The sequence below is a fragment of the Dendropsophus ebraccatus genome, chromosome 15 (genome assembly GCF_027789765.1).
Source record: "Dendropsophus ebraccatus isolate aDenEbr1 chromosome 15, aDenEbr1.pat, whole genome shotgun sequence".
Lineage (NCBI taxonomy): Eukaryota > Metazoa > Chordata > Amphibia > Anura > Hylidae > Dendropsophus > Dendropsophus ebraccatus.
The window spans coordinates 56,816,345-56,831,328 of NC_091468.1; positions in this window are offsets into that span (position 1 = coordinate 56,816,345).

Genomic DNA, 14,984 nt, shown 5'->3' on the forward strand with positions numbered 1-14,984 from the left:
AATGTTGTCAATCAAATATTCTATTTGGCGCCTAAATTTTTTCAGGTTAGTAGCCAATGGCTCCTAGGTAAATTTTTTAGTCTGGAGCCCTGCCTAATGGGCGATTACCTACCTATTGGGGGCTTCTACCTAATGGGGGACTACCTACCTACAGGGGGCTTCTACCTAATAGGGGATTCGGTAGGGAGAAGATTGTGTGGATGCGGCACTCCAAATTACGTTTTAAAATAGATGAACTTTATTAAATCATAATATTAAAATCAACAGAACAATCCATGCTGAGTAGCAAGATCAAAATAGGGGATTACCTACCTACTGGGGGCTTCTACAGAATGGAGGACTACCTACATACTGGGGGCTTCTAACGAATGGGGGACTACCTACCTACTGGGGGCTTCTACCTAATTTGGGGGGATTATTATCATGGTTAGGGTAACATGAACACCCACATTTCCAAAACCCACCTTTTTCTCTCCGATGTTTAGACATATAGCAGTGTATCTAAAAAAACGTTCTTATCTCTCACCTCTGGATCGGACCTCAGCCCGTTGATCACATCTCATTCACCCATCACTGGTTAAAGGACACACATCTAGATATTATCACTTTCTACAAGTTTTGTCCAGATGGATGAGTGACATTCCAGACATATTAGTATCTATGCTGTTAAATGCACTGGAATGTAGCTATGCTTATCTTCCACTTAGCCCTTACACAGAAACAAGTGTTCGTCTATATCCCCGAGCATACACTACCCTTGTACGTTGTCATGGGTGGGGATATTCCCAAAAGACCACTGCTTCCGCTGTCTTTCGTTGTGAGGTTAAGGATGTCTACTAAGGACTTAAAGAGGACTTGTCACTTTAAGAAACCTTTAAAATGTCCTAGGAACATGTTACATTTTTTTGTATCCGTCATTGTATAAGCGTTCTGACTCCGAACGATCACTAGAACAAGTGGAAAAAGAAGCACAGGGCTGATTATTTCTTTTTTCCGGGAGGTCCCATAGACCTCTTTTTGCCCCTGATAGTCAATGTTGTTTGTCATACCTTGTGAATCGGCACTGCAGTGGTGACCAGAGTCAGCAACATAAAGGGGGAAATACGTTGGATTGCCTCTTGGGGGGGGGGATTAATTAAGACTGGCATACTCATACACCAGTCCTAAATCAAGCCCCCCCCCCCCCCAATCACCTGGACAGATTTATTAAGAGGGGCACGTCTATTGGTGAGTCCGGCAGGACCTGAACCTGTTGCTAGGGCTTGTACAGAAATCTACATCTGCTCTGGAGCAAGTATAGATTTCTGACATGGTTTACACCACAGAAAAGGCAAAAATCAGCTCCGTTTCCATAGCGTACACCAGGGGCGTCCATTGACAAATGTGCCCCTTTAAGGCCAAAGCTCTGCATGATCCACTGTGATAAATTTGATGTATTTTTAGATTGTCTTGGTCTTGGCAATGATTGGGTGCTGTCTCCCAGTGTAAGGGGACATAGTCGGGGTACTCTCACTTGGTAGTGAGGAAGCGCTGCATGAGAAGCAAGTATTTCTTTTCCCAAAAATTTTTACGATACATAAAAAATTGAGAAAAAAGCATCACAGACATGAGTATGGATCACAGGTAAAGCCATCCATGTGGCTGCCCAGAAGAAAGCTTACCTAGGACTGACGGTAACCCAATAAAACCTTGGGCTGGTATGTATACACTCACATTCAGTGTCGGACTGGGGTATCTGGGGCCCACCAGAGGAAATAATCCTGGGGGCCCACCAATGAAGGACCAATGAGAAATGACATGTCAGTCAGTGTTAGTGCTAAAGCTGGGGGCCCACCGGAGAATCTGGTGGGCCAGTCCGACGCTGCTCACATTCTATGTTAACTACATACCCACTTATTACAACAACTGCTACATCAGAAGAGGACATGAGGATAAGATTGTCTATTCATTCAACAAACCATTATTAAAACAGGAGGACCTTGCACTGTCGCCCTTCTTTTGCGAGGTCACCAGTATGCTAGGCCACAGCTTTAGAGGTGGGTATGTTGTTGTTACGCCCTTTACTTCACCAGTCATTCACCTTCCTCTTCTGTAAGGTCCTCCCCTGCGCCACCTTCCAGCAACAACAATAAGGCTGCATTCACACGTTCCGGGAAGTTGTCCGTGCTCACGGATCTGTGCGCACGGACAATTTTACAGCCCATTGCTTTCTATTGAGCTATTTAGATGTTCCGTGATTTAATGGATCCGTGATCCGTTCCGTTAAAAAATAGGACATGTCATTACTCGGAACGGATGCACGGAAAGGATTTCCCCATAAAAATCAATGAGATCCGTGTTTTTCACGGATGTACACGGATGTGACATCCGTGTTCATCCGTGAAAAACACGGATGTGATGTAATCAATGTAATTTAAAATGCTTTAACACAGATCCATGAAAAAAACGGACACGGATACAAAACGGATGAAAAACGGACTGTTTTGCACGGATCACGGAGGTTGCTGCCGGACCACAATCACGGACCGGGAAAAACACTGAATGTGTGAATGCAGCCTTAGACATAACAATAAGAATACATAATACAAATAAGATAGGGAGGGAAGGTAGGTAGGAAAAAGCCCCAGGGGTGTGTTGCACAAATTCCTGGCAGGGTTTAACATTTTTTTTTTACATATTGCTGCATTGTGGGTAAATTTGGCTTCTCCGGTGTCCTCCGCTGTTTCTGACACAAGGTCAATCACTGGCCGTGGCGTTGCCCCATCTCAGACAGTGATTGGCTGAGCGGGCTGTCACTACCGCTACTTCCGTCTCTGAAGCAGCAGGGCTGCAGTAAGCGGGGATCACTGGCGACACCACAGAGAGATAAGCTATGCTGGAGGACCGTCAGTCATAGGTAAGCTTTCTTCAGGGCAGCCACATGGATGGCATTGACTGTGATCCATACTGATGTCTGTGATGCCTTTTTCTCAATTATGAATGTATCAGAAAATTTTGGGGGAAAATAGGTATGCTGAGAGGTAAGCATAACATGGGCAGCAATAAATATATATATATATATATATATATATATATATATATATATATACAGTGGTACCTTGGTTTAAGAGTAACTTGGTTTAAGAGCGTTTTGGTTTAAGAGCTCAGTTTTTCAAAATTGTGACTTGGTTTAAGAGCATTGCTTTGCTTTAAGAGCTCCCTGTACTGGGTGGAAGGGGAGTGGAGGAGGGGCATGGCCTACATAGTGGGGTCTACAGCCCTGTACTCTGACCCAGACAGTCTCTCTCACCTTCCAAATCATAGCAGATCCACTTCAGGCTGGGGCTTGCATCAGGGGACAGGACTGTGGAGAAAATCTCTTCATAGCTGTAACCCAGTGGCGTAACCACCAGGGTCGCAGCGGTTGCCGCTGCGACCGGGCCCGCCACAAGGGGCCCCTGAGGCCCCCTCATCAATCGCTCTTGTGACCGCAAGCATTGTTTGGCAAGCATTGTTTTCATAAAGGAAAGAGGGGGCTATCTATTGGAGGGAGGGGGAGAGGGGGCCATTTATTAAGGGGGGGGAGAGAAGTGGCCATGTATAAAGGGGGGCAAGAGAGGGGACCATCTATAAGGGGGGGTGAGAGGAGACCATCTATAAGGGGAGGAGAGGGGACCATCTATAAGGGGGGGGGGGGGGTGAGAGGGGACCATCTATAAGGGGGGGTGAGAGGGGACCATCTATAAGGGCGGGGGAGAGGGGACCATCTATAAGGGCGGGGGAGAGGGGACCATCTATAAAGGGGGGAGAGAGGGGACCATCTATAAGGGGGGGTGTGAGAGGGGACCATCTATAAGGGGGGAGAGGGGACCATCTATAAGGGGGGGAGAGGGGACCATCTATAAGGGCGGGGGAGAGGGGACCATCTATAAGGGGGGGGGAGAGAGGGGACCATCTATAAGGGGGGGGGAGAGGGGACCATCTATATAAGGGGGGGAAAGGGGACCATCTATATAAGGGGGGGAAAGGGGACCATCTATATAAGGGGGGGAAAGGGGACCATCTATATAAGGGGGGGAAAGGGGACCATCTATATAAGGGGGGGAAAGGGGACCATCTATATAAGGAGGGAAGAGAGGGGGCCATCTATAAGGGGGGGGAGGGGCCATATATAACAGAGGGGGCTATCTATAAGGGGGGGAGAGAGGGGACCATCTATAAGGGGGGGAGAGGGGACCATCTATATAAGGGGGGGAAAGGGGACCATCTATATAAGGGGGGGGGAAGGGGACCATCTATATAAGGGGGGGAAAGGGGACCATCTATATAAGGAGGGAGGAGAGGGGGCCATCTAGATAAGGGGGGGAAAGAAGACCATCTATGTAAGTAGGGAGGAGAGGGGGCCATCTATAGGAGGGGGCCATCTATAAGGGGGGGAAGGGGCCATCTATAGCAGAGGGGGTCATCTATAGGAGGGTGGGAGAGGGGGCCATCTATAAGAGGGGGAGAGGGGGGCATCTATAAGGGGGAGAGGTGGCTATCTTTGGGGGCAACATATAAGGGGGGGAAGGGGCCATCTATAAGGGGGGAGAGGGGGCCATCTATAAGGGGGGCAACATAGGGGGAGAGGGGGCCATCTATAAGGGGGGATACACAGAGGGGGCATCTACAAGGAGGCTACATAGTAGGGGGCATATACTATAAGGGGGGATACACAGAGGGGGACCATCTATAAGGAGGCTACATATAGGGCATACACTATAAGGGGGTCACATAAAGTCAGCCTACCCACTAAATGAGGGCATAAAGGGGCCAATATAAATGTGCAGTTTGTAGAGAGATGAGGATGGTGCCAGAATGAGGAGCCTAATATGTCTGTCTGGCAGATTCTGTGGATTTGTGGCTCTGAGAAGTTCTTATGATGGCCCAGGACGGATGGAGAAGAAGATGAAAAGGGAAGAACTCCAATCAGAGAAGACGCCCTCTGTGAGTCACCTGATATAACTGCACATTAATGTACATGGTGTACAGAACCTGTGTGGAGCTGCGTCCACCTCTATATGACTGGATGTGGTGATACATGTACAGTGGATGTTATTCAGTAGCAGCAGTGGTGTTAGTAGCAGCGGTGGTGTTATTCAGTATGTGGTGGTATTAGTAGCAGCGGTGGTGTTAGTCAGTATGTGGTGGTATTACTCAGTAGCAGTGATGGTGTTAGTATGTGGTGGTAATAGTCAGTGGCAGCGGTGGTGTTACTCAGTAGCAGCGGTTTTAGTCAGTATGTGGTGGTGTTAGTAGCAGCGTTGGTGTTAGTCAGTATGTGGCGGTGTTAGTCAGTATGTGGTGGTGTTATTCAGTAGCAGCGGAGGTGTTAGTCAGTATGTGGTGGTATTAGTTAGTAGCAGTGGTGGTGTTAGTCAGTAGCAGCGGTGGTGTTAGTCAGTATGTGGTGGAATTATTTGTTACTTGCTATCTGGTACTGTGTTTTATTGGTCTTAGTAATATGTAATGGTGATAATATTTTCTCTTCCTATATGCTGGTGTTATTGGTAATATCTGTCTTGGTGTGTGTGTGTATGTATGTATATATATATATATATATATATATATACCAATAGTATCACTTGGGGGGCCCAAGTTGACCTCTCGCACCAGGGCCCAGGAGTCATTAGCTACGCCCCTGCTGTGACCCCTCTCTCCCCATGCGCTGCATGTATGTGCCCACATCTGTCCTGCTCATTCCTTCATACTCCCTGCAGTCTGTCAGTCCTTGTGTTTCCTATCTTCTTCATTACTGTACAGTAACTTATAATATCATATATATATTTATTTATATATTATAACCCCTTTACGCAGCAGCGCCCCAAATTGTTAGCTTTGCTAGCACCACCGCCACATGTAGTGCACCATCTAATTGTTGAGCTGGTCATACTTCACACAGGGCAGACGAGAAATTCTGCTTGTTTCAATGTGGCATGTATCTCCCAATGTTAAACTCAAGAATACAGCATGATTTAAAGCAAATTGGTCAATTAAAAATTAACTTTAAATTCTCAAAATTATGTAGATTTATAATTTAAAAAAAAAGTATGGTCTGTAAATTCCACTGAGAAATAAAAAAAAAAATCCACTATATGTGATGTACTGTCGGCTTTCTGGGTGTTCTGTGAAATCCAATAATTTACTTTCAGTTTCTGCTACCAATATTGTAATTCCTGAATTATATTCTAAGAGACTGATAGTGAAATATCTAGTTACTGACAGAACTGATATTCTGAACATTTGACTGTCGGTCTCCAAGAAGCTACTTGAAAAGTGACAACCACTTCCTGTTGTCACTTTTGCAAAAATGCCTGTAAAAACCTTCCATGTCTCTGTAAGTAAAATACTTTCTAAGTATATTTGTCAGGGAGTCCTGGGGTCCAGGAAGATGGAAGTCCCTTGTCTAGACCCGCAACCCCTGTCCCTACCTGCTTGCCCCCCTAGGCTAACCCCTAGGGCAGCAACTGGGCGACAGTCCCTAACTTACCTAGGGATAAGGGGAGGTAGACAGTAGACACAGACAGGTATATAAAAAACAGGTCAGGCAGTCCGAGTCAGCACGGGAGGTCACGACAAAATCCAAATCAGCAAACAAGGGGTAAACAGAGTCCGGTCCTAGGTCAAACACGAGAGGTAACGCAGTACAGAGGATGAGGCAAAAGTGAAGTCCAAGTGTCAAAATCTCTAGCAGAACAATAAGATACACTGGTGTAGCTGGAGACCAAACATACACTGGCAACTACAAGGTGTAATTCACCAGCTTAAATGCTACCAGAGCTCCCGCCCCAGATAGTAGCAAGGAGTCTGACAGCAGCATGAGACACCAATAGCAGCCAGGGAGCCCTCCCCTGTACTCAGACAGGAGCAAGCCTCAGGAGAATGCAACACCTGAAGGCTTAACCCCACGAGCACCAGAGAGGAGTCAGGAGAAGCATGAAGCCGGGTGTCGGCTCCCTGGCAGCAGAGCAAGAAGTGTGAACAGGTCAGAGAGAAATCGGGCGTCGGCTGATTCTTCCAGCCGAGTTCACACACACAGACTGAACTCTAACAATATTTTATTCTATTCTAAGGTTTAAAGGAGAAGTCAGGCGAAAATTTTTATTTACGTATTGTATTGCCCCCCAAAAGTTATACAAATCACCAATATACACTTATTACGGGAAATGCTTATAAAGTGCTTTTTCCCTGCACTTACTACTGCATCAAGGCGTCACTTCCTGGATAACATGGTGATGTCACTTCCTGGATAAAATGGTGATGTCACTTCTTGGATAAAATGTGCGGGCTGTGGCTGCTGGAGACGATGATGGCAGGAGGATGCTCAGTGTCCCTCCAGTGCCCAGTGTCCCTTAGTGCCATCATCTTCTCTAGCAGCCACAGCCCGCACAGCTCTGGGAGTCGGGTTGTGACATCACCATGTTATCCAGGAAGTGACATCACCATGTTATCCAGGAAGTGACATCACCATGTTATCCAGGAAGTGAAGCCTTGATGCAGTAGTAAGTGCAGGGAAAAAAGCCCTTTATAAGCATTTCCCGTAATAAGTGTATATTGGTGATTTGTATAACTTTTGGAGGGCAATACAATTCTTTAATAAAAAATTTTGCCGGACTTCTCCTTTAACTGTCATTCTGAATAGGGTTAAATACTTGCGGTGGAATTATCCTCCTGCTGCGAGTATGTAAACCCCGGCTCCCTTAACCTGCAGCAACCAGGTGCATACATTACTGGTCCGCGCTCCGGCCTGCTTCGCGGGCTCCCGGCATCCTGATGCCCAGCCTATCAGGGACTGCAATGGGGCCGTGCGCGACCTATGGGAACCGGGACCCTCAGATGCAGCCGATGCACGGACCAGGTACAGTATGCTCCGGGCGGCTGCTGGTTAAGGGGGTTGGCGTTTACATACTCGCAGCGGAATGAAAATTCCACTGCGACTATGTAAGCCCATTCAAACTCACAGTAGCAGATTTCGCTGCGGAACTCGCAGCGTGAAATCCGATGTGATTTGCTACGTGTGAAGCTACCCTTAAGGCGAATTCCAGGGAGACTGATTTTTTACAAAAAGGTCGGGGAAGAAGAAAAAAATAGCATGCACTCACCTCCCCGGTTCCAGCGCTGGTGCCCACTTACTAATGCTCTGGTCCTCTGATCACTTCCTGGTCTTGAAGGGGAACCAGGATGTAATGTGTCAGGCCCACTCAGCCTCAGAGGCAGGACCCCGCTACAGCTGCTGACTGACTGAGCGGGCCGGGAACATCACATTCATGCAGGGCTGGCTCCAGGCTTTTGTGGGCCCTTGGGTGACACAGCCTCAGCGGGCCCCTCATCCATCCACTATGCACCCATCATCCACACACTATGCACAATCACTTGAGACACCACTAACATACACAAACACATTACTGACACAGGCACTGACTGCCTGACTGACGCTGATTGAGACCCTGACACACTCCGACACTGACACACAGCACTTATAGCTCAGTCTTCTCTCTTTATGTCTCTGTCTGGCTGCTCTCCATACTGTAAGGTTGAGGACCTGCAGGTCATGTGATCAGGTCCTTCACCCTTCTCTATCTCTGTGCAGGTCCTGCTCCAGCTCCTGTGTCTTCTGATGTTCAGTGCTCACCCTGCACTACAGTGACCAGGTTGAATATTAGAGCACCAGACCCCTGTCCCTCTCTGAGCTACTAGAGGGGCTTTGGGCTCAGGTAAGCCCTGTGCTGACGCCGGCCCTGCATCTATGGTCCATGGTTCAGAGCATCAGTAAGCGGGCACCAGCGCTGGAGATAGGGAGGTGCGTGCATGTTATTTTTTTTCATCCTCCCCTTTTGTAAAAAATTTGTCTGGCCAGAATTCTTCTTCAGGCTGGGTTCACACACAGTATATTTCAGTCAGTATTGTGGTCCTCATATTGCAACCAAAACCAGGAGTGGATTAAAAACACAGAAAGGCTCTGTCCACACAATGTTGAAATTGAGTGGATGGCCGCCATATAACAGTAAATAACGGCCATTATTTCAATATAACAGCCGTTGTTTTAAAATAACAGCAAATATTTGCCATTAAATGGCGGCCATCCACTCAATTTCAACATTGTGTGAACAGATCCTTTCTGTGTTTTCAATCCACTCCTGGTTTTGGTTGCAATATGAGGACCACAATACAGACTGAAATATACGTAGTGTGAACACGTCCGTGTGTGCGCTTGCATCCCAATTCACCGCCGCACACTCCATTGTGTGAACTAACATGTCTCTGTGGCTGCTATTCGATGAATAGCAGCCGCACAAAACTGACATGACATGTGCGAATGGATGGAATCCCGCCCGAAGGGTATACTATGTGTATCCACTCCGGCCTGGATTCCATTAATTGCAAAATAACATATAATTGACATAAATCGCGCCCGTTATTGCAAATTGCAACGACGGCCGTGATTTATGCTAAATATACGTTGTCTGAACATGGCGTTAGGTTGCGTTCACATGTACAGGATCCGCAGCAGAATTTGATGCTGTTAAGTCATTTTGTTACATTGATATCTGCAGCATTAAATCTGCAGTGGTAGTGCCCCATTGACATCACCATACACTGTGCACATGACTCAGTCACCAGTCTCTGGCCTCACTGATCATGTGCACAGGCAAGACCAAGTCTAAAAACTACATTTTACTGCTACTCTACTGCACAATGTATGGAACCATCTGCTTCCAGCTCTGTTCACTATAAAGTGCAGGTGCGGCAGCTGAAAGGTGGGGGTGTCGGGTGTTAACCACAAAGTTGGTGGCTTATCCTGGAGACAAACAATCAATGTATTTTCGCTAGAAACCCCCTTTAGTGTCTACTATCCATCACACACAATTCCTCTTCTGTTTGCAGTATTATGGTCTAGTGACCAGGCTAAGAGGCCTCATTGCTGAATATAATGTGGAGCCCTATTCATCTATGTTACACAATTACTGGAGGTAATCACCATGGTATACAAGTCATATGGGCCCCAATGGGTACTTCTATATCATCATTACAGACAAGTTACCGAACGTCCACATGTTGCTGATCTTCCACCACCTTGATGGTCAAGTTTAGACAGGGCTGGGTGTAGATGCTTGAGAAGTGAAAACCATTAAGGAAAACTCTTAAAGGGACTGTTTCCCATATATAACCCCTTAGAGGGAGATTTATCAAACATGGAGTAAAGTGAAACTGGCTCAGTTGCCCCTAGCAACCAATCAGATTCCACTTTTCATTCCTCACAGACTCTTTGAAAAATGAAAGGTGGAATCTGATTGGTTGCTAGGGGCAACTGAGCCAGTTTCACTTTACACCATGTTTGATATATCTCCCCCTTAGTTTTTTTTTTTACCTAGATGCCAATGATTATCACTAGGAAGTGAAATTAATATTAAAAGGAATTTGTCAGCTGCAATTCAGGTTCCAAACTGCTGACACTGTTAGAAGCTGTTAGGTCAAGGAGGCACATGGTACCTTTCATATATCTGTCTGTGCTTCCAAAACTTATAAAAATTATTTTATTCTCCTTTTGCAAGCCTCAAGCTGGAATACCTCCCCCTATAGCTGAACCTGCTTATTGCTCAGCTTCCAGGTGACTGTAAATCTAGTGGGTACAGGGCTGGAAGGGGGAGCGAGGAGGCACTATAGCTCTCAGAAATTCAGGGACTTGGAAGACGCTTTGCACAGAAGAATAAAAGCATTTTTCTAGGTTATGGATACATATGGAGGAAGGTTCTGAATGCTTTTATTAATATATATTCAGTGATGCCGCCAGCTTTGTAGACAGTCAGAGGGTAACAGATAAGTATATACTGTATATGTGCTGTCACTTTAAACATCACAAGCAGCAGTTTATACTTGCATCCACGCTGATTATGATCTGGCATCCAGGTCTCCTGTCTGCTGGCTGTATCCTCACACCCCGCCGCCTCTGGCTGTCAATTATTCCCTAGGAGGCGGAGCCTGAGGATGGGAGACCTGGACACATCATCACAGGTAAGATTACAGAGAAAGGTGACATCAGTGCATAGATAAGCTGAGACTGAGTCATTCACAATAGGTGATGGTCACAGCTCACCTCCTCTCCCTCCCTGCACAGGTCGCACAGCAAACCTAGATGTCTCTCCTGAAGTCGTCACTGAATCAGCTACAGTCTAGCCAATATGGCTGCCCCCATAATAATGTACAAAAACATTAAATATAACAATGTATCATCAAAATAGAAACAGATTAGAAACAAAAAAAAAATATTACTGGTTATACAGGTACAGGTTCTAATCAATAAGAAATAAAATCTAAGGGACACATTCCCTTTAACCCTCGCAAGAAAGGAGTGCACCAAAGGTACAAACACTTACATGAGAGCCCATAGGGCCCCAGGCTGCTCTCACTACAGACCAATTTTACTTGAAAATCACCTGGTTTTGTCTCGGGCAGCGGAGAAGGTCACAAACTGAGAAACATTCATTTGAGTAGCATTTCAGAGATTTTTTTTCCAGAATGACAGGGACCTAGGCTATCATGGATTATAGGGATTAAATCTTTTTCTTTCAATCAACTGGTAGATTATAGATTTGTAAATTACTTATATTTGAAAATATCAAGCCCTCCAGTACTTATCAGCTGCTGTATGTCCTGCAGGAAGTGGTGTATTCTTTCCAGTCTGACACAGCGCTCTCTGCTGCCACCTCTGTCCGTGTCAGGAACTGTCCAGAGCAGGAGAGGTTTTCTATGGGGATTTGCTACTACTCTGGACAGTTCCTGTCTCGGACATGGGTGGCAGCAGAAAGCACTGTGTCAGACTGGAAAGAATACAGTACACACTACATGCTGCAGCTGATAAGTACTGGAAGACTTCAGACTTTTAAATATAAGTATATTACAAATCTATATAACTTTCTGGCATCAGCTGATCTGAAAGAAATGTTGAAGCCGTGGAGGATGAGGCGTTTTCCCGCTCCTCGGCTGGTCGCTGACACTTTTACATTGACCGATTATCATCAGAAGGAGCGTTTCTAGCAATGCTCCCCTTACAAGCTGCCCTTCTGGCTGGACAGGTGTTTTATTCATGTAACTAGTGACTGGCACACAACAAAGGAGCCCTGTGATGGTAATGCAGCGTCCACCCTCCATTATCTCCATTACTGACCTTATCTCAACAGGTTTTACACAAATGGGATTTTTTTCTAGAAAGTTCCCAGGTTCACTAAAAGCCCCTATTCCACGAAACGACTGTTTAAAATGATCTGTCCGTGTAATAACACCCAACGATGAAACGGCCAATGAAAAATCGTTCATTTTGGTATTTCAACATGTTGAAAAATTATTGATGGGAGTTCGCTGATCTATCGCATATTTGTTTGTGTAATAAGTCGTTCACCGATAAAACATGTTGTGTAGGTTGCCAGGGTGATTGCTAGATCGTCAGGGCAACCCATAGTCGATAGTAGCAGTCTGCTGCCGCCGCCCCTATTACATAGGAGGATATCGCTGCTATCCTGATTGTGTCAGACTGGAAAGAATACACCACTTCCTGCAGGACATACAGCAGCTGATAAGTACTGGAAGACTGGAGATTTTTAAATAGAAGTTCATTACAAATCTATATAACTTTCTTAAACCATGTGATTCAAAAGAAAAAGATTTTTTTTTATGGAGTTCCCCTTTAAACTTGCTAGACTTCCTATAGTATCGTCTCCTGCAGTGAGGTGAAAAAAAGGGAAGTGAAGCTCTTAGCCGGATGCTTCTCCCTTATTATTCTAGCACTGGTGACACAAAACTTTTTTATATTATACAAAAGCAGTAAAACATAATAAAATACACATTTGAGATAGATAGATAGATAGATAGATAGATAGATAGATAGATAGATAGATAGATAGGAGATAGATAAATAGATAGATAGGAGATAGATAGGAGATAGATGATAGATAGATAGGAGATAGACGATAGATAGATAGATAGATAGAAGATAGATAGATAGATAGATAGATAGATAGGAGATAGATAGATAGATAGGAGATAGATGATAGATAGATAGATAGATAGATAGATAGATAGATAGATAGATAGATAGATAGGAGATAGATAGATAGAAGATAGATAGATAGATAGATAGATAGGAGATAGAATAGATAGAAAATAGATAGATAGATAGAAGATAGATAGGAGATAGAATAGATAGATAGATAGGAGATAGATAGATAGATAGATAGATAGATAAGAGATAGATAGATAGATAGATAGATAGATAGATAGATAGATAGGAGATAGATAGCTAGATAGGAGATAGATGATAGATAAATAAATAGATAGATAGATAGGAGATAGATAATAGATAGATAGATCGATAGATAGATAGATGATAGATAGATAGATAGATAGATAGAAGATAGATAGATAGATAGATAGATAGATAGATGATAGATGGGAGATAGATAGATAGAAGATAGATAGATAGATAGATAGATAGATAGATAGATAGATAGATAGATAGATAGGAGATAGATAGGAGATAGATAATAGATAGATAGATAGGAGATAGATAGGAGATAGATAAATAGATAGATAAATAGATAGATGATAGATAGGAAATAGATAGATAGATAGATAGATAGAAGATAGATGGATAGATGAAAGATAGGAGATAGATAATAGATAGGAGATAGATGGATAGATAGATAGATAGATAGATAGATGATGGATAGATATATGATAGATAGGAGATAGATAGATAGATAATAGATAGATAATAGATAGGAGATAGATGGATAGATAGATAGATAGGAGATAGATAGAAGATAGATAGATAGATAGATAGATAGATAGATAGATAGATAGATAGATAGGAGATAGATAGATAGGAGATAGATAGATAGATAGATAGATAGATGATAGATAGATAGGAGATAGATAGGAGATAGATAGATAGATAGATGATAGATAGATAGATGATAGATAGATAGAAGATAGATAGATAGGAGATAGATAGATAGATAGATAGATAGATAGATGATAGATAGATAGATGATAGATAGGAGATAGATAGATAGATAGATAGATAGGAGATAGATAGATAGATAGATAGATGATAGATAGATAGATAGATGATAGATAGTAGATAGATAGATAGATAGATAGGAGATAGATAGATAGATAGATGATAGATAGATGATAGATAGATAGTAGATAGATAGATAGATAGATAGATAGATAGATAGGAGATAGATAGATAGATAGATAGATAGATAGATAGATAGATAGATAGATAGATAGATAGATAGATGATAGATAGATAGGAGATAGATAGGAGATAGATAGATAGTAGATAGATAGATAGTAGATAGATAGATAGATAGATAGGAGATAGATGATAGATAGATAGTAGATAGATAGATAGATAGATAGATAGATAGATAGATAGATGATAGATAGATGATAGATAGATAGGAGATAGATATTATTTTATATGATGGGTATTTGCTGCAGTACTTGACTGATCTACCAGATCCCAGGAACATCTGCAATGGATCAGTAAATGCACAATGTGAACCGCTCCCAGGATCTGCCCAGTGTCACCTCCAGATATATCTAAGAGGAAGATCAATAAGTACAGAGTGACAACCCTGCAGCTCTGCCCCAGCTGGTATCTGTGCCCCCCTCCTCCTCCTCTTCCCGTGACTGGCCCGGCTTATCCCTGGACCTGCCCGGCAGCTGCCACGTTTCAGTGGTGACGTCAGCCCAATCACGCCAGATCCGCTAGGGGGAGCCGGAGCTTCCTCCAGGAACCAGGACAAGGAGCAGGGGAGGGGCCGGCCCGACTGGGTTGGAGGGAGGGGTGAAGCCCGTTCCCCGTGCGCCTGCGCGAGCCGCCGCGCAGACTCCTGGGAAATGCAGTTTAATCCCCGCCCATCTCCTTCGCTAATGACTAGAGTTTGCGGGCACGGCGG